Source organism: Pan paniscus, chromosome 13, assembly GCF_029289425.2.
Source record: "Pan paniscus chromosome 13, NHGRI_mPanPan1-v2.0_pri, whole genome shotgun sequence".
Lineage (NCBI taxonomy): Eukaryota > Metazoa > Chordata > Mammalia > Primates > Hominidae > Pan > Pan paniscus.
Genome location: NC_073262.2, coordinates 97,825,183 through 97,851,453, shown reverse-complemented (window position 1 = coordinate 97,851,453; position 26,271 = coordinate 97,825,183). Strand labels below are relative to the sequence as shown.

The 26,271-nt window shown below is 34.8% G+C and overlaps 1 long non-coding RNA gene across 1 annotated transcript in view; it reads left to right on the top strand.

Annotated features, from left to right (window-relative positions):
- Nucleotides 1-5,439: 5,439 nt before the first annotated feature.
- LOC129397297 (uncharacterized) overlaps nt 5,440-26,271 on the top strand; it is a 254,460-nt gene continuing 233,628 nt past the window's right edge. Inside the window, exons 1-3 of the long non-coding RNA XR_008624565.2 lie at nt 5,440-5,949; nt 9,048-10,753; nt 13,721-13,777. This is a non-coding gene — a long non-coding RNA (uncharacterized LOC129397297). The remainder of the gene's footprint in view (nt 5,950-9,047; nt 10,754-13,720; nt 13,778-26,271) is intronic.

The following is a 26,271-nucleotide window of genomic DNA, read 5'->3' as shown; positions in this document are numbered from 1 at the left end:
AAGGACAGTACAAGAAAGACAATTTATAGGTCAATCTCATTATGAACAAAGATAAAAAAATCTGTAAACAAAATATTAGCAAATGTTGGCAAACAGAATCTCAATCTTTATAGAGGCATAATATATTATGATAAAGTTGGATTTCTTCCAGGATCTCATTCATAGATTAACTTTGGACAATCAGTTAATGAAATCCCCAACATGATTAGATTATTAAAGAAAAATGATACAGTGGTATCAACAGATGCAGAAAATGCATTTGATAAAAATTCTATTTTTATCAAAAATAGAATTTTAAAAAGAAACTAAGCAAACTAGGAGATATTGGATACCTACAATAAACTTACAATAAATAATATAATGAATGTTGAAAATATTGAATAATTTACAAAATTATTTCATCTTTAACCACATCTGAACAACATTGTTTTGGAAGTGTTAGCCAGTTCAGTAGAGCAAGAGAGAAACAAAACAAAACAAAAAGTTTGGAAAGAAGAAACAAAACTGATGTTATTCTTAGTAGACAGGATCATTTAGGTAGGAATTCAAAGAGGATCCACAAATTAATTATTAGAATTAATGAGCCTAGCAAAATTTCTAGATTTAAAGTGAATTATTAAAAAATCAATTTGATTTTCACAAACAAGAAATAGAAGATAAAATTTAGAAGGTATTCAAATAGTATAAAAACTATAACATGCCTAGGAACAAATTTATCTAAAAGTATGCAGGACTACCAATGTATAACACTATTAAACATTACTGAGATAAATTAGAAAGCTCTCTATAGGGAAATATGACATAAACATGGATTGAAAAACTTAATAATAATCTAGAGCTTGAATGTAATTCCAATCAAAATCTCAATAAAATTTTTGTTTGTTTGGTAAAGTTGGAAGGCAGATTCTAAAATTTATACAAAAGTGCAAAGGGTCAAGAGTGGAGAATACACATATCAAAGAAGTAAATGATGAAATTACTTGCTTTACCAGATGTCAACATATATAATAAATTGCAATGATTAAGATAGAGGAAGGCAAGTAGACCCAATGCAGCACCAGAGAGAGCTCAGAAGCAAACCTGTACATGGACACTTGATATATGACAGAAGCAGTTTGACACATAATTGAGGAAGGACATAATTTTCATTAAATAGTGCTGGGTCACTCATATAGTTATGTATTTATGTATCTATCTATAATCTACTTTCTTCATTCTATTGATGTATTATTTATCTCTGTATTCTCTTATGAATCTGTTCTCAGCGTCATCCATTCATCTATTTATACTTTATTATTTCTCAAAAGATTTGAGGTAGTTTACGAAAATTCAGGAAAGAGGAAAAAATAGTTGAAGGAATCAAGAGTACTGTTTTTATGTACAAAATGTGGTTTCTGTTGGGAGGAGTCCAGTGGTAACAAAAATGTAATCAGAGGAAGGATTTCTTGTGCATGTGCAACTGAATATTGAGGACAAATCATGTTTCATTTGCTTGGCCATCATCATAAGGGTTTGCAGCTTCTTGGAAATAAATTTCAGGCAATGCTTTTAATCTGGTTAAAATTTAAGACTGAGAGATGCATTCCGTTTAACAGAAAAGGGGACTGGCCGGGTGCCATGGCTCATGCCTGTAATCCCAGCACTTTGGGAGTCCTAGGTGGCTGGATCCCCTGAGCCCAGGAGTTCAAGACCAGCCTGGGTAACATAGTGAAACCCCATCTCTACTTAAAATACAAAAATAGACTTGGTTAGGTGTCATGGCCCTTGCCTGTAGTCCCAGCACTCAGAAGGCTGAGGTGGGAAGATCGCTTCACCCTAGGAGGTCAAGGCTGCAGTGAGCCATGATTCTGCCGCTGCAGCTTGGGTATCAGAGTGAGACCCTGTCTCAAAAAAAAAAAAAAAAAAAAGAAAATATGGAACTAATTGCTGTTAGTGTTATGTGCAATGAATTAAATATTTGTGTTCACACTACCCACCTCCAAATTTATATTTTGAAACCATAAATCAATGTTTTTACGATGTGGGGCCTTTGGGATGTAAAAGAGGGTTGAGCCTTCATGAATGCGGTTAGTGTCCTTACAAAAGAGACCACAGAGAGCTCTCTAGCCTTCTTCCTTTATGTGAGTATACAGTGAGATAATGGCGGTCTGAAACCTGGAAGAGGACCTTCACCAGAATGCAACCATGCTGGTGCCCTGATCTTGGTCTTCCAGCTTCCAGAACTGTGAGAAATACATTTCTGCCATCTATAAGCCACCCAGTCTATAGTACTTTGTCTTGGCACCCTGAATGATTTAAAATAGAAATTGTTTCCTGATTATTTGGCTTTGTGCTTTTCTGGCAGAATTGAACTACCATGAGGTTATGATGATCTTTGCCAATTTCTGTAACTAGTAAACAAAATAGCTTTAATTGTGGTTCATGTGATGAGGATTTTATTTTTCTAATCATTGACCTGTGTAGATCAGATAACCTGTTATAATAAGGGTATATATTATCCACACTGTGTTAGATATATATTGACTATATTCGCACATATTTTGGAGTTTATTTTATGTTATTGGGTTTACAATCCTCCAACATTTTGTTTGACTTAGGGCTCAGATTTTTCTAAACTGTGAATATTTCCAAGTAAATAACTTTTTTTCCTTTAAAGATGATTAGAAATTGGTAAGTATTACTTTGGCAGTGAAGCATAAAAACCCACATCAGAGGGAGCACACACACAGAAACTTACACTCTTAAATATATACATATACAATCTGAGAAGGCAAGCTGTTTTAAGAAACAAAAGGTTTTTAAATCAGATAGCTGTATAGTACTGTTTTGTAGACAAGAGGAGACTTATGAGGATGTGAATATATGTAAGTAGTTCCATTTGTGGAATTTTATAAGAATGAATGAAGCTTTAATGAAAATTTAATCTGCCTTCAAAATATTAGAAGACCTTAATATTGGAAAACAATTTTTTGCATTGTACAGGTGCAAATGCTAGATTTTTGTAGGTGACAACACCTTATAATAACTGTGAACTGAGCATACTATGGCAAATGACATCATGATCTCTCTAATTTAGTATTTTACAAGAAAACTGTTATGAGAAATTTAACTAAGGGTTGCAACATCCAGTGCTATTAAAATGTTCAGAACAAACAAAGTCTTTCAAACAGAAAATTATGAAAGAAATTGGGAATTTAAGGGAGGATCTGGTACTAACAAAGAATGATATTTCTCAGAGTGGACTTTTAAGGTCTAGTGCCAGACCCAGAGCACAGACACTGCTCAGGGCAGGAGCTTGATATCTCCTCAGCAGTAGATAATAGACGGTACTAGTCAGGTAATCAGGGTCAGTCAGTTATAGTATTTTGGGATTCCATTGCAAAATCACATCCTGGCTCAGATCTGCAAGCTTAGTTGTCCTTTAGGAACTACTTGTTGAATAAACAAATGAATGGGTAGTGTGGTGATAGTAGAAAGCTGGTATCTCAGATCAGTGGTTAAAAAAACATTCAAAGGAATTTGGTTAATGCCCAAACAGAAGACATTAACCAAAAAGAGGGTGGGCAAAGGACCAAGGAGAGTGGCAGTAGGATAAACGTGTTGACAATGGAGGCAACTAGTCAGTTACAAAATTCTCACAGCTGGAGCATGACCCAGACACTGGGATGGGTGTAGGTCCAGGACTTAGGTCTTGGAGTTTCTGGAGGAACAAAACAAAATCTCAGACTGAGAAAAACAGATCTACTGGTGCAGTTATCAAGGTCGACATCTTAGGGAACAAGAAGGTGTGTAGCAAGGTTGAATGAACACGGGATCACTTGAGGTCTGAAATGGGACTGTGTTTACCCTAGAACCTGAGTGAGGTTTGAACCTTCAGGAAAGAATCAAGTTTCTGTTTTTGAGAAGGAATAGTTTCAGCAAACAGATTAAATTCATGTTTATCATGGCAGTTTGACTTTTCTTTCCAATGAAATTCCATAGAGAGAATAACATAAATTACATTCCCAGAAAAATTACATGCAACGAAGGAACATATGAAGTAGTTAGATTCTTAACTAAACAGTTCAACTCATAAAACAAATTTTGGAACAGTCTAGCAGGCAGCTTGAATCAGGTGTGGATCAATCTGTTGGGAGACAATTTTCCGTGGGTTTCTAGTGGTTCTGCACATCGTATAAGCAAAACTTTGACTGTCCTTTGTTCTGGATGTTGGCATCGTACCTTGGAAGACAGAGAGGATCTCTCTTTAGATCAAAGTACAGCCATGCTTACTATCTAGTACAATAAAAATGTCTCTGGAGCAAATGGTAAACACAATTACTGCCATCATTAAAGCTCCTGATTCTCTAAGCTCGGGTTCCTTTCCTGTAACACAACCCGTTGCGTGGGCTTGTGTCATTTGGCTCTCTTCACGTTACTCTGTGTTAATTGAGGCTTTGGTAACCAGCCCCAAAATGCTGATACTGTGGCTACTGCTATTGATGTGGGTGAAAAACTGTTCATCTCTCCTCTAGGAGTCTCAGGTGTTCTACCAACATTCATGAAACTGCGACAGAGTGACAGAGTGGCTAACAAGAGAATGCAATCTCAGACATTTTACAGTTTTTGGCATAACTAGAGCTGACTTTGGAAGTCTGTAAATATAAAACTTTATTCTAAATAAGCCAAAAGAATATTAAAGCTTTTAAAGACGCACCCGTGCATGGCCAAATCAATATGTTTCTTTAAATCCTTATTCTAACAGCATCTTTTAGGTAATTCATCTTTTAAAACATCATGGTTATCTAATTTAGGACTGAAAACTCAAAGTTACTGAATTTTACAGAATGATTCTTATAAGAAACTAAAGACATCTGTATTCGGGGAGAAAATGTGGAGGAGTGCCTTTGATTGACTGATTGATTAGATTGATTCAACTCATCAACATATATCCTAACGACTGTGTTTTCCCCGTTGAAGTTGGCATTATTTTTTAAGGTATGCTGTGGGAATTGTAAATCTCTAAATGTAATTGGAAACAGTGTATTGGGATGATATTTTTTAAAAAACATTGGCCTTTCTGCAGGAAGACTTGGCTTAAGGTTCCAGATTTTAAGTTTTATCTTATGACCTTGAATAAATTATTCATTTTCTTTGAGCACTGTTTCAGTCTGTTTGGTCGACTATAAAATAACATAAACTACGTCGCTTATAAACAAGAAAAATATATTTCTTACAGTCCTAGAGGCTAGGAAGTCCAAGATCAAGGCACCAGAAGATTCATTGTCTGGAAGGGGCTCCCTGTCTGGTTCATAGATGGTGACTCCTTGCTGTGTCCTTACATAGTGGAAGGGGTTAACCAGTTCTCTCTGTTCTCTTTTATGAGGGCATTAATCCCCATCATGAGGTCTCTGCCTTTGTGATCTAATCAGTTCCCAAAGGTCCTACCTCCTAATGCTCAAGGTTTGGATTCTCACATATGAATTTTGGGGAGACACAAAGGCTTTCTATTTTCTCTCATTTTCAAGATCAAACTAGCCCAAGCCCACAGGATCCAGAATGAAAGCAATTGCTCTCCCTTTTTCCTCATCTAAACACCAATGATACCATAAAAGAAGCACAAAATCCCACTTCATGCACAAGTATTTCCTGGAGCGGTCTTTCCCTCCCTGAATTCTAACATTAATTAGCATTTGTACTATACACGTATGACAATCATGTACTGCCTCACGACACTTCTCTTACTTGCTATCTTAACATGCCATTTAAAGTAAATTTATTTAACAAAACCCACAGAAACGTTCATATCTTGTCTCTAAAATTAGAGTGTAAACTCTTTCAGGGAAAAAGTTTTATAATTTTTGTTTTCTTCATAGCACGTAATGCAGTGCTTTGAAAGCAGTGTGTTCCTTAAATACACGGGGATTCAAGTGAAGAGCTTAGAATGACAAGAACAAATAATTCTATTGTGTGAGTTTGCCAACCATACTATGTTTAATCTGACTGCTTAGTCCCATGCTGAGCTCTCAAAGGCACAGATTTAATGTGGTAATTCCAATCGATTTAAAGTAAAATGAAAGTACTGGGAAAGGAAAACTGTTGGCACTTTCTAATAGCATGTAATAAGTTTATAGACTTGGAAGCAGTATTTTTAGCCTTGGCATTTGTTTCAGAATGTGTTGTGTTTCACCCTATTTTTGCTAACTACTTGTGGAGTGTTGGATTATTGAGCTGAAGAGTTTATAATACTCTCATCATTTGTCAGTGTAATGTTTGGAAACTATGGCATTAGATAAGAGAAGTTGTGATTTATATTGCCACTTTTTAATCTTCTCTGTGACAGTCTTCTGGGAACTGTGAGACGTAAGCAATAGCTGAAAATGAAGGTAATGTGTGAGACCTTATCCTGACGAATGAGTTAGATGATGTGACATTAGATACTGTGTCTTGCTGTTTTTGCCATCTATTTGCATAATGATGGTCCTCATTATTCTCAATAAAAATTAGGGTCATTGTATTTCATAACCTCAGTATTAGGCAAAACCTTATGAAACTGCTGATACTTGATCTTTTTGACTTACTAAAATGGTAATATCATATAATTTAACCTACCTAATATTTAGCTATCTAAATTACTGCCTCATGTATACCCTTTTTGAAAGAAAAGATCTTGAGACCAGTCTTTTCTATCAATGAATCCATGTTTAAATGTATTTAAAATAGATATCTTTAGACTCTTTGAATGTGATATTATTGAGTTTGTTTACCTTTCTTTCCTCTTACCGTTAGAGTGGTACCTGTACATGGCAAGATAATCATATTCTGGTCTGATACAGACTCTGCACTTTCCTTGTAGCATCTAATGTCCACCTTCTGAATATCAGCTTTTTTAGCATCTGTTGTCACCACCCTTGCCAAGAACAGACCAGAAAACTTCCCAATATGGAACCAATGACAATTAAAAGTGCTTTGTCTGTTGTTTAGTTAGTACAATCCAAGCAGCAACATTTATGATGGGAAAATACAAGGGTGAAAAAGTTGTCCTGTATCTATAAATAAAGTGTGTGATTTTAGGATAGGATAGCAATTGTGGTTGAAGAAGAAATTAAACAATAATGTTGTGGGCTACTTCTAAGGCAGATCATGAGGATCACATGGCAGTGATTCAAATGACAGAAAACTGGTAGAAATTTTTCGCTATAAATAAAAGAAATGTTATAAAAGAAAATGTGACAGATCTTAGTAATAGATTGGACAGTTTGATGGAACAATAAAAACTTCTGTTCCAGACAGAGTACAAATGAAGATTTACAACACTGTGCTTTATCTTGTTCTCTTTGCACAAACTATGTGAGCACAGGCCTACACCATCTGGTATGGTCTATGTAACCCATATATTTGTTATTATACTATTTTACCTGGAAGAGTAAATTTACATGAGTAGATTTTTGTTGTTGTTGTTATGTAAAGACCTTTGAGTTAGACAAATCAAATGTAAAGTGAGTACGCTAAAGCAGCTAAGGTGAGTTTGTGCCTGCAATTTGTCTGTGAGAAGAGATTAACCTATTAAAGACTAAAAAGCAATTGTAGGTTATGCATATTACATTAGTAAATGGCACCAATGCCTGAGAGTTGTAAATAAAAATGATTTATTATAGATTTTACAAGTCTGTAATATTTTATTAATTGTACAGTATAAGAAAACTTTTCAATTATTTTTGATGTGTTATAATTAACCATAGCACATAATTTAAAATATTAATCGAATATGCGGGAAAATACTTCCATCAGATATACATCCAGTTATTGCCTATCGTTTGATGTCTAAGGAGACATATTTCTTCAGATTTATTTTGAAGCATATTTAGTATACATTGATTTGGGGAAGTACAAATATAACTATTTCAGTAAGTGTAATACACATATTTATGAAACATTCTCTTAAAAAATTGTATTTTTCTCTAGGCAAGAGAAACTTTTCCAATTATCCTTTAAATTTGTAGTCTTAAAACAAGACAAAGTATTTATTATCTAATGTTGTAATAGTATAGGTACATTATAGGTGTATGATTAGGAGTATGTGATCTGGAACCAGGCTGCATAGCTTCAAAACTTGGCCCCTTATGTGTTTCCAAACAAGCTATTTAGACTCTCTTAGAAACAGTTTTCTTTTCTGTAAAATGAAAATAATATTGGCTACCTAATAGAGTTTTCATGAGAATTAAACATGTTTAATACCTGAAAGCTCTTAGAACATTGCCTCTGCCTATGCCATTGGCAAGTGTCAATAAATGTTAGCTATTATTATTACTACCCACTGTTTTCAGCAAAATTTATTTAAAAAACTTAAGTATGCTTAAAAGTAAAGTGATTTAAAGAAGTTATTTTGTTGTCTTCAAATACAGACAGAAAAATGAGAAGTAAAGAGTTTTGTATTAAAAAAGAAGTGAAGAAAGTTATACATATATATAACATACAAATATCTTTGGGGTGATATGGGTTGAATTATTTCTCCACCCAAAATTTATATACTGAAGTCTTCATTTCATTGTGACTGTCTCTGGAGTTGTAGCCTTTGCGAGCTACTTAGGGTTAGTTGAGTTCATGACAGTAGGGCCTGCATGATGCAATTAGTGTCCTTGTGTCCTTATTAGAAAGAGAGTAGCATTTTTTCTCTCAATCTCTCTCTCTGTCTCTCTCATTCTCTCTCTCTCTCTCTCTCTGCCTTTAAGGATACAGTGAGAAGGTGGCCATCCGTAAGCCAGGAGGAGGGTCTTCACCAGTAGCCAAAATAGGCAGCATCTTGATCTTGGACTTCCCAGTATACAGAACTGTGAGAAATAAATGTATATTGTTTAAATCACCCAAGCTATGATATTGTGTAATAGCAGCTTGAGCAGACAAGTAAAAGGGACAACCAGAACATTAATTTATGGGATTAACATTTTAAATACTCTCACTAGTTATGGAGAAAGTTCTTCAATATAATTTCTTAACTGTACACCAATAAAAGAACTTTTTATCATGTAAATCACATCATTGTGACATATGTTTTTTTTTTTTAACAGCACACTTGACAATTTAAAGAATGTGAAACCATCAACATGGCAGTTGTTTCTGCACATCAATATTCTGCTTAAGTTTCTCTAGGAACCTAACTAGTCTTTTACAAATGAGATTTTCCATATAGAAAATCTGAAAAAATTGACAAAGAACTCCTGCAACTAATAAGTGATTATAGCAAGGTTGCTGAATACTAGGTTAATATGTACAAGTCAATCACCATCTTATATATTAGCAATGAACAAGTGAAACTTGAAATTAAAAACAATATCATTTCTATTATCACCCCCCAGAATGAACCACTGAAGTATAAATTTAATGAAATATGTACAAGGTCTATATGAAAAAAACTACAAAACTGATGGCAGAACAAAGAAACACCAAGTAAATGGAGAGATATTCTATGTTAATGGATAGGAAGACATAATATCATTAAGACGTCCATTTTCCCAACTTATTCTAAAGATTTAATGCAATCCCAATAAAACTCTCACTCAGCAAATTATTTTTGTAGATATCATAAACGATTATAAAGTTTATATGGAGAGGCAAAAGACCCATAATAGTCAACAAAATACTCAAGGAGAACAAAGTTGGAGGACTGACACTACCCAAATTTAATACTTACTATAAAACCATAGTAATTAAGAGAATGCGGTATTGGTGAAAGAATTGACAAACAGAGCCATGGAACAGAATTAAGAACCTAGAAAAAAGGCTCACATAAATATAGGCAACTGATCTTTGACAGAGGAGCAAAGACAATGGAGGCAGTCTTTGACAATGGAGCAAGGGTAGTGATTTTAACAAGTGATGCTGGAACAACTGGACATCCACATGTCAAAAAGTGAATTTAGACACAGCTCTTACACTTTCAGAAAAGATTAACTTCAAAATGGATGATAGACCTGAATGTAAAATGCAAAATTATGTAACTCCTATAACATAGGAGAAATCTTGTGTATGGTGAGCACGACTTTTTAGATACAACATCAAAATATGATTCATGAAAGATGGATTAGCTAGACTTCATTAAAATTAAAAACCTCTGCCCTGCAAAAGACTCTGTCAGAATGAGAAGACAAGCCACAGAGCGGGAGAAAATATTTTTAAAAGACACGCCTGATAAAGGACTGTTATCCAAGATATACGAAGAACTCTTAAAACTCAACATTAAGAAAACAAACAATCGATTAAAAATGGGACAAATACCTTAACAGATACCTCACCAAGAAATATATATACAGATGGCTAATAAGCATATAAAAATGCTCCACATCATATGCCATCAGGGAAACGAATATTAAAACAGTAATGAGATATGGCTATGCACCTATTAGAATGGTTGAAATCCAGAACAATAACACTAGAAATGCTGGTAAGGAGGTAGAGCAACAGGAACTCCCTTTTGTTACTGGTGGAAATGCAAAATGGTACATCTGCTTTGGGAGATAGTTTGACAGTTCCTTACAAGATGAAACATACCATTACTATTTGATCTAGCAATTGTGATCCGTGGTATTTATCTAAAGGAGTGGAAAGCTTGTGTCCACACAATAACTTGCACATCAACGTTTATAGCAGCTTTGTTTATAATTGCCAAAACTCTGAAGCAACCAAGATGTCCTTCAGTAGGTGGATGGGTAAATAAACTGTAGTACGTCTAGACAATGGAATATTATTCAGCACTAAAAAAGAATGCACTATCAAGGTATAAAAATACATCATGGAAACAAATTCATATTACTAAGTGAAAGAAGCAAATCTGAAAAAGCTGTATATTGTATGATTCCAATTGTATAACATTTGAGAAAAGGCAAAACTATGGAGACAAAAGTAAGAAAGAGTTGCCAGGGGTTTGAAGGAGGGAAGGATAAACAGGCAAAACACAGAGGATTTTTAAGGCAGCAAAACTATAACATTCTATATGATACTATAATGGTGGATACACTGTAATGGTGGATACATGGCACTGTGCATTTATCCAGTCCCATAGAATGTACAATACTAGGAGTAATCCCTAATGTGAACTGTAGACTTTGGGTGATTATGATGTGTCATTGTAGGTTGATAAATTGTAACAGTGTATCCCTGTGGTGGTTGATGTTGACAATTGGGGAGGCTACGCATGTGTGGGAGCAGGGAGTCTATGGAAAATCTTTGTACCTTCTTCTCAATTTTGTTGTGAACTTGAAACTGCTCTAAAAACATTAAAAGTCTTAAAAAAATAGGACACCAATAAGTGAGAGTCTGAGTAGTAGGAAAACTAACAGCAAGCATTTACATTGAATTTACGTTGTATAAAGATCCATCTGTAACATGAAAATCAAAAGTAGTTTTTTTTTTGAAACATACTTCAATAGCCTTTTAAAATGACATTTTTCAACAATATTTTTGTAATGTCATTTATGGAGAAGTGGTTAAAATATATACAGTCAGGGCAGCATTCCAATGCAATGATTTTCATTTATGCAAATAACACTTTAATGTTGCTTTCAGAAAGGTGAAGGTTAAGTGCAGTAAATACCAGTAATAGCGATATAGTTTGCAAGTGAAATTAGCAAGAAGATTTTAATCAGTCTCTGAAGTGTGAATTAGAGATAAGAAGAAAAATGTTCCAAATAAAATTTTCTTAAAAGGTCAATGTCTTAAAGTCATAGTGTTTATAATCTGACCATTTCTTAATGCAAGATTAGTATACTGGTAAAACTTATATGTGAGAGTAAAAGACATTAAAAGTACAGAGCACAGGATTTAGTAAGATGTTTTTATTATGACAAACCTAGGTACCATTTCACACTCTTTCACTCCTCACAAATATGCCATTGAGATGATTTGGGAAGAATCAAAAAGATTTGACAGATATCTTAAAGGAAATGCTGTTTGAATTTAAGTTTTTAAAAGTTGCAAAATAGTATATTCAGTATGATGGCATTTATTTAAAGATACAAAAATTATCCCCAATTGTACAAGAACATGAATGGAAATGACATAGTTAACTCTGGAGAGGGGGAGAAGAGAAAGAGACAGGGGCATTAGTTGTAATTTTTTTCTTTATTTGATAATATTCTGAAGAAAAAATGGTAACAAATTTACATCAATTAATCCTGTGTTGTACTATGCTTTATATGAGTCTGTGTGTTTGAACATTTTATTTTAAATATAAAAATGTAAGCTGAATGCTGTGGCACATTCCTGTAAACCCAGACACTCGAGAGGCTAAAGCAGAAGGATTGCTTGACCAGGAGCCACAGGCTATAGTATGCAATGATTGTGCTTGTGAATAGCCACTGCACTCCAGCCTGGGCAACATAGCCAGACCCCATCTCTAAACAAATAATAAAAATAAAAATTTAAAACATGTAGTAACACATTTGAAAATATAAATAGTGAGATGCAAAAACTATCCATGGCAGAAGCATTATATTTGAATAAATAACTGCTAATATCCATGAGCACTTACTATAGGACAAAAATTTTACCAAATATTTCACTTGTATTATCCATGAAATCCTCTCAGTAACCATATAGGTAGGCATTATTATAGGCCACTTTTTACTGATAAAGATTTAGAAGGTTAGAGTAGGGACCTTCTTCATCTTGTTAATTGCCATATCCTTGATATCTAGAATAGCAACCAGCTTTTAGGAACTGATAAATATTTAAATATGACATTACAAAAATAAAACAAATATATATTTTATAAAACAAGTATATATATAGTAATTCTATCAATGTAACAGTGAAGAAAACACATTCTGCCTTCTTAGAGCTTCTATTCTGGTGGGAGAAACAAACAATATAAAAAAGTCGAGAGGAATAATGAAGAAAAATAAAATAGGTGAAAAGGGAGAGAAAGTGAATGAATAAATTAATAAATGTGTAAGATAATGTTTGCAGAGACAATACTCTTTGGTTCTTTTGCATTCTTACATATCTTGCTGGGTGGGCCAGACTCTAAGTCCCTGACAACTGGAATATTTCTTCTGATTGAGAGATGAAGCTATGTCTCTTTTCTCACTTGGACAAAGAACAGGCTTGCTTACTTATTGCTATAAAACCAGTGGATCCCCAAACTCAGTTTTCTCATTTGTGACATAAACCCACTGCTTATGTAGTTTCCATCATGGTCTATTATGTTGCACTGGTGGGACTTAGGGTCAAGGGGAGCCAATGCAAATATGCTGATGCTTATGCTGCTTTCTGTGTTGTAATAAAGACGTTTGTCTCTGATCCAGGAAGCTTACATCTCTGTTACAGGCTAATTTATTAGCTTGCAAGTAGGGTAGAAGCAAATTCTAGACCTGCAGAGTTAGTAAAGTGGTCACCTGGAATTCAAACCCAGGTCTCCCTGATTACAGAGCCTACCTCTTAACACTCTGGCCATTGTACTGGCTTGATACATAATTAATTGTATCTTAATGCCTGCTACCTTGAATGACCATTAACACTCCTCTATTTATAATGTCAATGCTTTATTTAATTTTTTTAATTAAAGTTTTTTTCTGTCCTTATGATTGCATTGGCTCTCAGTGGATCTCAGGCATATTATTTAATACCTCATAAATATAGTTAAAATTCAGATAAATATTTTCTATTATTGATATGTAATCAAAATTATATTTAAACTAAAAGTGAATGAAAACTATATTCTCATTTTATTCCTTTATACTTTCAGATTTACATTGATCATCCACTATGTTCCAGATACTACATGATACTAACAGGACAACAGGTATTATGATGCAATCTTCTCTTTTTCTTGATGTATTAGTCTATGATTATGAAAACTATACTCAGAATGGCTACTGACGGCCAAATTATGACTTTATTGACAGCCATTACCAAGCTTTATTAGGAGCTCTATTAACCAACTACAGACCACATAAGCAAGAACATAAGTATGTTAGTGACAAAGTTATCTATATTGGCCTTTTATGTTCTTTTAAATTATATTTTGAAACCTATGCATGGCGTAGTGTAAATTCAAGTAAGCCTTAATTTCTTTTTTTAAAATAATATAAGCCAGATTAATTTCTTTTGCCTTAGGCTTTCCTCTCCTTGTTATGGTGGCTAGTTTTTGCTCTATTTGCAAAATAGAGCAAAATTCAACAGCCCTTCATGCTAAAAACTCTCAATAAATTAGGTATTGATGGGACGTGTCTCAAAATAATAAGAGCTATTTATGACAAACCCACAGCCAATATCATACTGAATGGGCAAAAACTGGAAGCATTCCCTTTGAAAACTGGCACAAGACAGGGATGCCCTCTCTCGCCACTCCTATTCAACATAGTGTTGGAAGTTCTGGCCAGGGCAATCAGGCAGGAGAAAGAAATACAGGGCATTCAATTAGGAAAAGAGGAAGTCAAATTGTCTCTGTTTGCAGATGACATGATTGTATATTTAGAAAACCCCATCGTCTCAGCCCAAAATCTCCTTAAGCTGATAAGCAACTTCAGCAAAGTCTCAGGACACAAAATCAATGTGCAAAAATCACAAGCATTTTTATACACCAATAACAGACAGAGAGCCAAATCATGAGTGAACTCCCATTCACAATTGCTTCAAAGAGAATAAAATACCTAGGAATCCAACTTACAAGTGATGTGAAGGACCTCTTCAAGGTTTCAGTCCCTTTAAAAACACAGTTCTCCCTTGAACCTCAATCCTGAGTAGGGAAGGTAAACTAATTTCTGGATATCTTTGGTTTATAAATATATTAATTATAAAATTTTATTTTCTGCCATAAACATGGAACTTACTTGTATCAGCAGTCTTTTGAATTGTTTGAGATCTGAAGTAAAAATCTCGAAATAGTCTTTGTACTTGTTTTTATTTTAAAGGTCACATGATATAGTGCTATGGTTTAGCACTTATACTGTTAGCTCTGATCCAAGGTGCAAGTTTAAAGAATGCTGTTCACTGGTAATTTGAATGACAAGCAAGTTTTAACTTTATTTTTCCAAAGTGATATGACCATCTGTTTATCCATCTATTTCCCATCTGTCTATCTATCTTCATATTTTTATATTGTCTGTTGGAGTTGAGCAAATTCATTTTAATTATTATCTTCTCAGTCCATGCATATGGAACCAGGAGAAAAGGGCAACAAATGCTTTAATTACTCTCCTTATGTATTTGATATTAAAAAGGAAAATTAGTTTATCTGAAATATGTACACAATGTCAATCTCATATAATTTTAATTTGGAGTTAAATTTGGCATTAATAAAATAAGCATTTGTGTCTGTTGAGATTTATTGATTTATTTTGCTGAACTATGCTTGACATTTAGTTTAGCATGGGAAAGGTAAATAAAATAGTGCCTTACTATCAGAGGAAATTATGTTTTATGTAGGTTATAATTGTGAATGTTCACTAAAAGAGTGATAGTAAAATATCCAAAACAGAAAAACTGAACTGAGTTTTTAAGTAGAACAGGCATAAGTAAATTAAATTGTAACTTTTTATATATGAAAAGGCCAATGTAAAAGCTATTTTCACCATAACAGAATTGAAGTAGTATTGGATTCGAGAGGATTGAACTTGCATTTTCAATCCCCTTTGTAAATATAAGCTGCACTCTTGCTTCACTCCAGGCTCCTAGCTCAGCTGCAGTCTGTCTTCAAAACAGTGTCATTATGACTTTTAGTGTTTTTATCCACACTATTTTTTTCTGTTTTCACTAAAATGAATCTAACAATCCACTTCCTCCACTACTGACATTGACTTCACACAGATTATACATCATTACGACTATAAATTTCGGATTTGTCAGTGTCTACTGAGCCATCAGAACTGTTTGGAAATCATTTTTCTGTCTCTTTTCAATTTCCTTTTGAGTTTCCGTAATGTCTATACCAAAGCCTTTATTCTGAATCCTATTGTACTTTCAATGCCATCACACTCTATAGATTGTTACCTCACAGAGAAAAGATTATCAGGTGGGATATCCATGACTTTGCATTCCCTCTTGTAGACATTCTTATAGGGACACCCATTCTTCCCTTATGACCCAGAGGTAGAGATGCCTTTGCTTATTTCCTGAAGTAGCTGCTACGTCCATACCACAGAGACCACATCCTGTGAGCTGTCTGAATCCTGGTTAGTCTTTTTCTTCAAGAATCCTTTCCCTTCTGATTATAAGTAAGCTCAGATATTCTCAACTTTCATCTATCTTTCCTTCAAGCCCAATCTCCCTCCTTCAATTCTTCAGTGAAATGTATAACAACGTAGCTTAAGCCCTGCTTTTTCAAAATAATTACTATCTATCCATTAACTACTTCTAACAAGAAGGGCATGTTTAGTGCTTGAGAAAGCTGCTCTTCCTGCAGTCACCTCTTAACTGCCAATAGGAGTGCCCTTTTGAACCTCATCTTGACTCATCTTTTGTTTAGCACTTGACACTCTTCACCACCCTCTCCTTGTGGAATTTGTGCCTTCAGTTTCCAGGTCATTATTATCTTAAAATTTTTATAAACATTGGAAAGTTGCCTTTAGGTGTCCTTTAGTAGCTTCTTCTCCTTTGCTTGTTCTTTTAGATTGTTGTATTCACCAGAGTTCAATTCTTTGACTCTCTTTTTTTCTCAGTCTAACATTATCTCTGGGTATTTCAGGCTTCCATGCCTTTAATTGCCATCAAAATGCAGAGATAGACAATTGTAATTTCATTAACTTCAGCTTTATCTTTTTTTTTAATTACCATGCCAACCTGTATGTCCTCAAGCTACTTTAAAATTATTATGTTGAAAATAATTTGTTTCTCCTCTTAAAGTAAGTTTCTATTCTGATATTTTCTATTTTAGTGGAAGTATCACAATCCCCCTCCATCTTTTAATTTGGAAATCTAGAGAAAATGCTAGCCTGTTTTGCTCTCTCTTTTCCTCCTTTCTTTCCTAACCCAAATTATCAATAATAAGTCTTTAAATTCTAGTAATTTTAACTCTGAAAAAATTGTTGAAACTAGTTCTTCTCATCTTTCCTGACAGTGCCTTTGAAGCCGTCATCATATCTCCTTTGCACACTTAAAATAGCCATCTTATCTGATTTCACTGCATCTAATCACCCTCATTTAAACCATTCTTCACTCTGTCTCCTAAATTATCATCACTCCTTTATCAGAATAATTCTCTTTAATGCCCACAAAATTAGGCCCAAATTTCTTAACTTGCCTGAGAAAGCCTTTTACAATATAGTCCCAACCCATTTTTCAGTCTCTTCTTCCATTAACCTCTATGTGCAACTTTATTCTAGCCGTGCCCACTTCTTCATCTTTGCTCAAGTGCTTCATTCTGTTGTTGAGACTATTGTGTTCCCTCTTTGTCTTACAAATGATCTTCCTCCTTCAAAACCCAACTTAAATATTGGTTTCTTCATGTTGCATTCTTCAGTTCCTCAGTGGTGCCTAAACACAAGATATTAATTTTGAAAATTAAATAAAAATTTAAATATCTTTTTTGGAGAAAATGAGAGTATATGGTTAGAAATATCTTTAATTTTCCTGCAGATATCTAGAAGATATGCCTTCTCTGGCCTATTTGATGTGTCTTAGCCCAATGTAAGGCCATTTTTTTGCACTCTATCTAAACACAAATTTCAATAACTTATTATTTATTATGATTCTATAGGTTGGCTGCACTGGGCTCAGGTGACTTTGGCTAGGCTTACTCATCATCTGTGGTCACCTGGGGTTGGGTGATGATAGGTTGATTTACATGAATCTGCTGGTAAAAATGGTTCTGCTCCGAGTGGCATCTCATCCTCCAGAACGCGAACCTGAGTTTGATCTCATGGTAGACGTAGGAATCCCAAGACAGAGTGGAGGAGCACAAAGGCATTTGTAGCCTAAGTGTGAAACTGGCACTCTGTCACTTTCTTGCATTTTAGTGTGAGAAACAAGCCACAAAGCCAGCCCAGATTCAAAGGAACGCTGAAGCAGGCTCTAGGCCATGATGGGAGAAACGGCAAAGGAACATTGCAAGGAAAGAGTGAAAAATTTGCAGTCAATCCATCATAAATGAGAAGGAATATTTTAAACATAGTATACTAGTCACACAATGAGCTGTAATTATTGCATCGTTTTGAAGTGAATGAGTATATGGTGAACAATGCAAAAAGGGGAGTAGGAAAATATGGTGTTCTGTAATATTACACTATGCTATGCTATGCATATTGTAATTCTGGACTATCCCTCAGATTTTAGACATCATAAAATTATGAAGTAATAATCCTTTTGACATATGGTATAAATTACAAGGAATAAAGTTTAATCTTAATAGTAAATTGTAAAAATTTGAAGAGATTAAAAACATATTAAATAAAGACTAGCTTTAGGAGAATAAAAATTATACTAAAATGCATCTTCAATATGATAAAAGATAATTGAAAACAAAAATATCATACTTTGAGAAAGTCAAGGAAAGGAACCTTGGAATACCTTCAAAAATATTATAGATAGAGCTACTAAATAATTTTGAGAACTCTTCTCCTGCAGATAGTGAAAATTGCTTGCAAGATGACTAGCTGCAGTTGATATTGTCAATTTGTTCATAGCATGGCTTCCAAGTACTGAGCACCTGAATCTTGTGCTCAGCTGACAGAGAGGCATGCTTCAGTGAAGTGGCATTGGAATACAAATAAATTGGATACCACTTAGAGACCTGAAATGCTACTGTGAGATGAAAGGCAAATCCCACTGAAAGTGACAGCAATATTTTATTTTCTGGCTAGGGAAAATATATAGGAAGAAGATGAGAGACCTTTTTAATAGAATAAAGAAAAATGATAGTGCTCCTATACCTCAAGCTGCATGGTTCTGAATATGATTCAGTAAATGCCTCAAAATAGAAGTACATTAAACTTCAAGGCAATCAGAGCACAACTACTGGATTGTCACAATGTGGTAAAAGAAGAGGTATCCAAAGCTGGCAAAGACACCTATAGGACCTATGATGCATCAGATCTTTTAGAGCCATTTGACAGCCTCTATGAAGATGCATATTGAATTAAACATGTTGCCATCCTCATTCAATACTTTTTGTGTGTTTCAAAATATACCTAATGATAGATTTCTTCTTTTCTTAATAATCTTTAAATTAATTGATCCCAAGACACTGACTTCACATCAAACTTAGTAATCCTGACATTTTACACACGCAAGCCACAGCCTGCTAAATAGTCTCATAGAAATGCACACTTCATTTTGAAACTAATCAAGCATGTCTTGCTCATTTCTCAAGACATGGTGGCATATCAAATCTCTAAGGTTTAGCCATTAAGCTTTTGAGATAGAAGAGTCTCAAGTAGTTGGCGGGGATGGCATATTAGCTACAGTAGAATAAATTTCATTTGAATTTTGTGTGTGTGTGTGATTATAATTTTAATAATCAAATTCTTTTATAGTTATTTTTATACATCCATTATCTTATTTGACATGAAACACACATATATATATTTATTGTTACCTATAGACATAAAGGCTTATATACATTTTATATAAATATTCTGACATTTTTACATGAAAATATACTATATCTATATCTGTCTCTGTGTATTTGTATCAAAAAATGTTAAAAATTTGTCTGACTAGCTTCCTAATATTGAAAAAACCTTCCAAAACCTTCTTATGAATATTTTATAGATTATGTTTAAATAACACCAGCATGCAGTACCATACCATAGTGCAGCCATAACTAGTCAAATTCTACAATTGCCAATGATGGTATTTGTTTTTCTACTCCTAAGTTTTAAGCACTTCAGCTTTATGTGTACACATGAATGTGTTGGCTGAGTCCATGACTCAGTGTATGAAATGTGTTTTTTATGAATTTTAGGAACATTTGAAATTACAAACACGGTCAGGGGTAGTGGCTCATGCCTGTAATCCCAGCACATTGGGAAGCTGAGGCAGGCAGATCACTTGAGCTCAGGAGTTTGAGACCAGCTTAGGCGACATGGTGAAACCCCATCTCTACCAAAAAAAACCCCAAATGAATAAACCAAAAAACAAACAAACAGAAACAAAAAACAGGCATTGGGGCATACACCTGTGTTCCCAGCTGCTCTGGAGGCTGAGGGGAGAGGATCACTTGAGCCCAGGAGTCAGAGGTTGCAGTGAGCTGAGATTGTGCCACTGCACTCCAGCTTGGGTGACGGAGTGAGATCCCATCTCAAAAAAAAAAAAATTACAAACATATCTCTACCTATTAATGGCCAAATGAAGACAGAATATTTATTATAAACAATAATTAGATTGGTACAAAAATATAAAGGCAAATAGTTAATTGATTATATAATTGAATCATTGCTTCTGTAGGACATGGATTTCTGGAAGTGTCTCAAATCCTTGTTTTGTTTTAGGAGTTAACTGAAGGTGGGATTGGGGAGGTGATTCCTAGACTTCTCAGATCAAAACACCTAGGCCAACAACCAGACACTTTAATCCATCTACATATGAGATCAAATACCATATTACATTCCTTAGCTGTTTTTATGCTTGGGACCACAAAAATCAGTATTTCCTCTTTTAAATATTACAAAGCACTTTACTCACATTACTTTTTTTACTTCATTTCATTCTTTATTATAACATGTTATGAAGAAAAAGATTTGTAAAGCATCAAAATCTTTGTAATGAGATGGTCACTGAATAGTGATTTGACCTTGGTAATTTTGTGTTCCTGAGTTTCATTATTTGTAAAATGAGACCAGACTAGGCATCAGTGAAACTTGCATGGTGTGAAGATTCTTTGATTATATTAGGATTTCCAGTGGGGAATAACACATTTAAAAATCTAGTATAAAGTTTATGGAATAGAGACATGTAATGTGGAACACCTCACTCTCTTTACCTGTTTGTCTCTCTGTCTTTGTCTCCACACACACACACACAAACACACACACATGCACACACACACACACACACCACACATTCATATACACACAAACACATTGCAGAGGGAAATACATATTGATATATGGAAGAAAATAACACTTTTTAAATACAAAGGTGGATTTTTAATGTAGCTCATCCTGACTACTAAGTGTTAACTTAAAAAAACAGATAAAAATGATAAATTAATTGTAGGTTCCATGTAGTTCTATCCTGTTTAATCCATCCTATCACATTTTATTCCTATTTGGAGAAATAGACATGAGGAAGGTAATATTATTTTTGACATTTTGCACACTTGAGAAGCATAAAGTAAACATAGATTGTAGCGTAACACTTCCATTGTCCCATTCTCTCCCTACTCTTTTCTATGTCTTTTTTTTTTGGTACTCATCTCATTTGCCTTTTTTTTTTTCATTTTAGACTTTTTTTCCCAGCTCCCTGCTTCCCCTCATCTTACTCATTCAGTTTCTTTTTGTTGATATTTTGGGGTAAGGTGAGAAGAAAGATTCAAGAGAAAAGGGGATAGATGGAATGTCAACTTCAGAATGGGAGTTGAGAAAGCCATTGACTACTGCCTCCTTTAAGACAGAGATAGTACAAGTGAGACAGCAAATGCTTCTCTTAAGTCAATGGGCTCTAACATGAAGACTTGCATCTTCGAGATTGTGCTGCAATAATGCTATGCTAGAAAAATCACCTATGTTGGAAATGACAGCTGCTAAATTCCACCAGAGTAAAACACTAATGTTGCCTTGCAAAGATTTCCAGATTACCAAGACTTGATAGTCATGGCAAATCGTATCATTTCTTCCCTCTGTGCTTTTGACAACTAGCTGGTTGATAATGGTATTATCGTGGACCAACCTTATAATACCCTATTGGTCCTTACAATAATTAGGGTCAACCTCAGACCAGTGAAATTAGAACCCCCAGGTGGCCTGGCTAGTTTTTAAGTTCCACAAATTATTCTATTTTGCAAGTAGATTAAAGAACCACTGAAATTCAAGTATAAGTAGAGGGAAAAGAGTCTTATCCTAAATCTTCCTCAAATGCTCAGAAGAACTAACACATTTTGGTACTCTACAGCATACTCTTAGAAATTAAAGGATGGCTATTTTGACAGCATTGCATTCTGCTAGCTAGAATCCCCTTTCTTCCAGCAGTTAATTTGTCTAGATAAATTGCAGCTTTCTATACCTAGGAATGTTGGATTTTCCAACCACATAAGAAAGTACCTGACCTAGTGTGCTTACCAAAGGGCAGAAGGAGACTCAGAAGAGCAAAAGAGAGGCCACATGAGCCAACACAATTTTTATATGGAGTTTCTGTTTCTGGGTAATTTGGTGTAATGGGTGATGTTTCTTCTCAACTCTTTCAACAGATCAGTAACTTCTCCCAAGGAGTAAAGCTAATGAGTGGAGTGCAGAGAGAAGGATGATGTGTTTCTTGAATACTGTACGCTCCTGGCATTTCACATAGAAGTCTTTCATATAATAATAAGACGAAAAAAATAAGGGGCTGCAATTTAGTTACTGGCGTTGGATCCCTACTGCAAATGACAATGTTATGTGTCAATAAAATTGAATCTTAATGTCACATTCAGGGTCATAGGTTAAACCAGTGATTTTAACTAGATGACAACATTTTTCCGATTTTGTATAAGAAATCTAAATTTGTACACAATATTTTTTTCTAATTGCAGGATTTCTTTTTTAAAATTATAGATTCAGGGGGTGCCTGTGTAGGTTTGTTACATGGATACGTTGCTAATGGTGAGGTTTGGGCTTCTAGTGTAACCATCACCAGATAGTGAACATTGTATCTAATAGGTCATTTGGAGTCTATACTATTATTTACATTTTAATGTTTATGGGTTCCCATTGTTTAGCTCCCACTCATGAGTGAAAACTTAATATTTGATGTTCTGTTTTTGAGTTATTTCACTGAGGATAATGGTCTCAGGCTCCATCCATGTTGCTGCAAAGGACATTATTTTATTCTTTCTATGGCTGAGTAGTATTCTGTGGTGCAAATATACCGCATTTTCTTTATCCATTCAACAGTTGATGGACACTTTGGTTGATTCCAGGAATCTGCTGTTGTGAATAATTCTGCAATAAACATACGAATGCATGTGTCATTTTAATATAATGATTTCTTTTCCTTTGGGTACATATAAATAGTGGGATTGCTAGATCAAATGATAATTCTATTTTTAGCTCTTTGAGAAATCTCCATACCGCTTTTCACAGAGACCGTACTAATTTATATCCTCACCAACACTTTACAAACATTCCCTTTTATCCATATCCTCATCAAAATCTGTTTTTTTTTTTTCACTTTTTAGTAACAGCACTTCTGACTGGTGTAAGGTGGTATCTCATTGTAATTTTAATTTGCATTTCTCTGATGGTTAGTGATGTTGAGCTTCTTTTTTCATATATTTGTTGGCTGCTTGTATGTCTTCTTTTGAAAAATGTCTGTTAATGTTGTTCGCACATTTTTTAATGTGGACATTTACTTCTTCTTGTTGAGTTGTTTAAGTTCCTTGTAGATTCTGGATACTAGTCCTTTGCCAGATGCATAGCTTCCAAATATTTGCTACCATTCTGTAAGTTGTCTATTTATACTATTATTTCTTTTGCTATGCAGAAGCCTTTGAGTTTAATTAAGTCCCATTTGTCTATTTTTGTTTTTGTTTAGTTTGATTTTGGTGTCTTATATTATTTGCCTAGGCCAATGTCCAAAAGAGTATTTCTTAGGTTTTGTTTTTCTTTTCATTTCTTTTCTTGTTTCCTTTTCCTTTCCTTTTCTTCTCTTTTCGTTTTGTTTCATTTCTCTCCTTCCTTCCTTTCTTTCTTTTCTTTTTTCTTTCTCTTTCTCTCTCTCCTTCCTTCCTTCCTTCTGTTCTTCCTTCCTTCCTTCCTTCTTTTCTTTCTTTCTTTCTTTCCTTTCTTTCTTTCCTTTCTTTCTCTTTCTTTTTTTTTTTGACAGGTTCTTGCTTTGTCACACAGGCTGGAGTGCAGTGGTGCAATCTCAGCTCACTGCAACCTCTGCCTCCTGGGTTCAAGCGATTCTGGTGCCTCAGCCTCCCGAGTAGCTGAGATCACAGATGTGTGCAACAATACCCAGCTAATTTTTATATTTTTAGTACAGACAGGGTTTTGCAATGTTGGCAATATTATACCTAGAAAATCCTAAAGACTCCTCCAAAAGTTGGCTGGTTTTGAACTCCTGACCTCAAGTGATCCACCTGCCTGGGCCTCCCAAAGTGCTGGGATTACAGGCATAAGCCAACATGCCTGGCCCTCCTGAGTTTTCTTCTGGAATTTTTTTAGTTTCAGGTCTTACAAGTGTTTAATCCATCTTGAGTTAATTTTTGTGTATGGTGAGAGATAGGGGTCCAGTTTCATTCTTCTTCATGTGGCAATCCAATTTTCCCAGCACCATTTATTTAATAGAGAACCCTTTCCCCACTGTGTTTATTTTTGTTGACTTTGGCAAAGATAAGTTGGCTGTAGCTATGTGGCTTTATTTCTGTGTTCTCTATTCTGTTATATTGATCTGTGCTTCTATTTTTGTACCAGTATCATGTTGTTTTGGTTACTATAGCCTTGTAATATAATTTGAAGTCAGGTAGAGTGATGCCTCCAGATTTGTTCTTTTTGCTTAGGATTGCTTTGGCTCTGTGGGCTCTTTTTTGGTTACATATAAATATTAAGAATTTTTTTTCTAATTCTGTGAAAAATGACATTGGTAATTTGACAGAGGTGAATTGAATCTGTAAATTTTTTAGGCAGTTCGGCCATTTTAATGATATCGATTCTTCTGATCCGTGAGCATGGTACGTTTCTTACATTTTCTTGTGTCATCTATGAATTCTTTCACCAGTGTTTTGTAGTAGAGATCTTTTACCTCCTTGGTTAAATGCATTACTAGGAATTTGTGTGTGTGTGTGTGTGTGTGTGTGTGTGTGTGTGTGTGTGTGTGTGTGTGTGTGTGTATGGCTATTCGAAGAGGATTGAGTTCTTGATTTGGTTCTCAGCTTGAATGTTATTAGTGTATAGAAATGCTACTGATTTTGGTATGTTGATTTTGTATTCTGAAACATTACTGAAGTCATCTATCAAGTCTAGGAGTCTTTTGGGGGAGTCTTTAGGATTTTCTTGGTATAACATCATGGCATCACTGAACAGAGATAATTTGGCTTCCTCTTTTCCAATTTGGATGCCTTTTATTTCTTTCTCTTGCCAAATTCCTCTGTCTAGGACTGCTAGTATTGTGTTGAATAGGAGTGGTGAGAGTGGGTGTCCTTGTCTTGTTCCAGTTGTTAGAGGGAATGCTTTAAAGTTTTCCCTATTCAGTATGATGTTGGCTGTGGGTTTGTTATATATGACTAATTATTTTAAGCTATGTTTCTTCAATGCATATTTTGTTGAGGGTTTTTATCATGAAAGGATGTTGCATTTTATCAAATGCTTCTTCTGCATCTTTGAGATAATCATATGGTTTTGCTTTTAATTCTGTTTATGCGGTGAATCATATTTATTGATTTGGATGTGTTCCACCATCCATGCATCCCTGGAATAAACCAATAAAACCCACTCGATCATAATGTATATTATTATTATTATTATTCTTTTAGGGGAGTCTCACTCTGTTTCCCAGGCTGGAGTGCAGTGGTGTGACCTCGCCTCACTGCAACCTCTGCCTCCCAGGTTCAAGTAATTCTCCTGTCTCAGCCTCCTAAGTAGCTGGGGTTTTAGGTGCTTGCCATCATGCCTGACTAATTTTTGTATTTTTAGTGGAGACAGGGTTTCACCATGTTGGCCAGGCTGGTCTCAAGCTCCTGACCTCAAGTGATCTGCCCACCTTGGCCTTCCGAAGTGCTGGGATTATAGGTGTGAGCCACCATGCCGGGCCATGTATTATCGTTTTGATGTACTACTGGATTTGGTTTGCTAGTATTTTGCTGAGGATTTTTGCATCTATGTCATCAAGCATACTGGCCTGTAGTTTTCTTTTGTTGTTATGTTCTTGCCTGATTTTGGTATCAAGGTGATACTGGTTTTATAAAATGAGTTAGGGAGAAATCTCTCGTCCTCAATTTTTTAAAGATAGTTTCAGCAAGATTCATACAAATTCTTCTTTGTATATCTGGTAAAATTTGGCTGTGAATCCATTTGGTACTGGATTTTTTTTTGTTGTTGGGAGATTTTAAATTAGTGATTTAATTTTATTACTCATTATTGGTCTATTCAGAATTTCCATTTCTGACTGGCTCAATTTGGGAGCTTGTATTTTCCAGGAATTTATCCATTTCCTCTGTTTTTC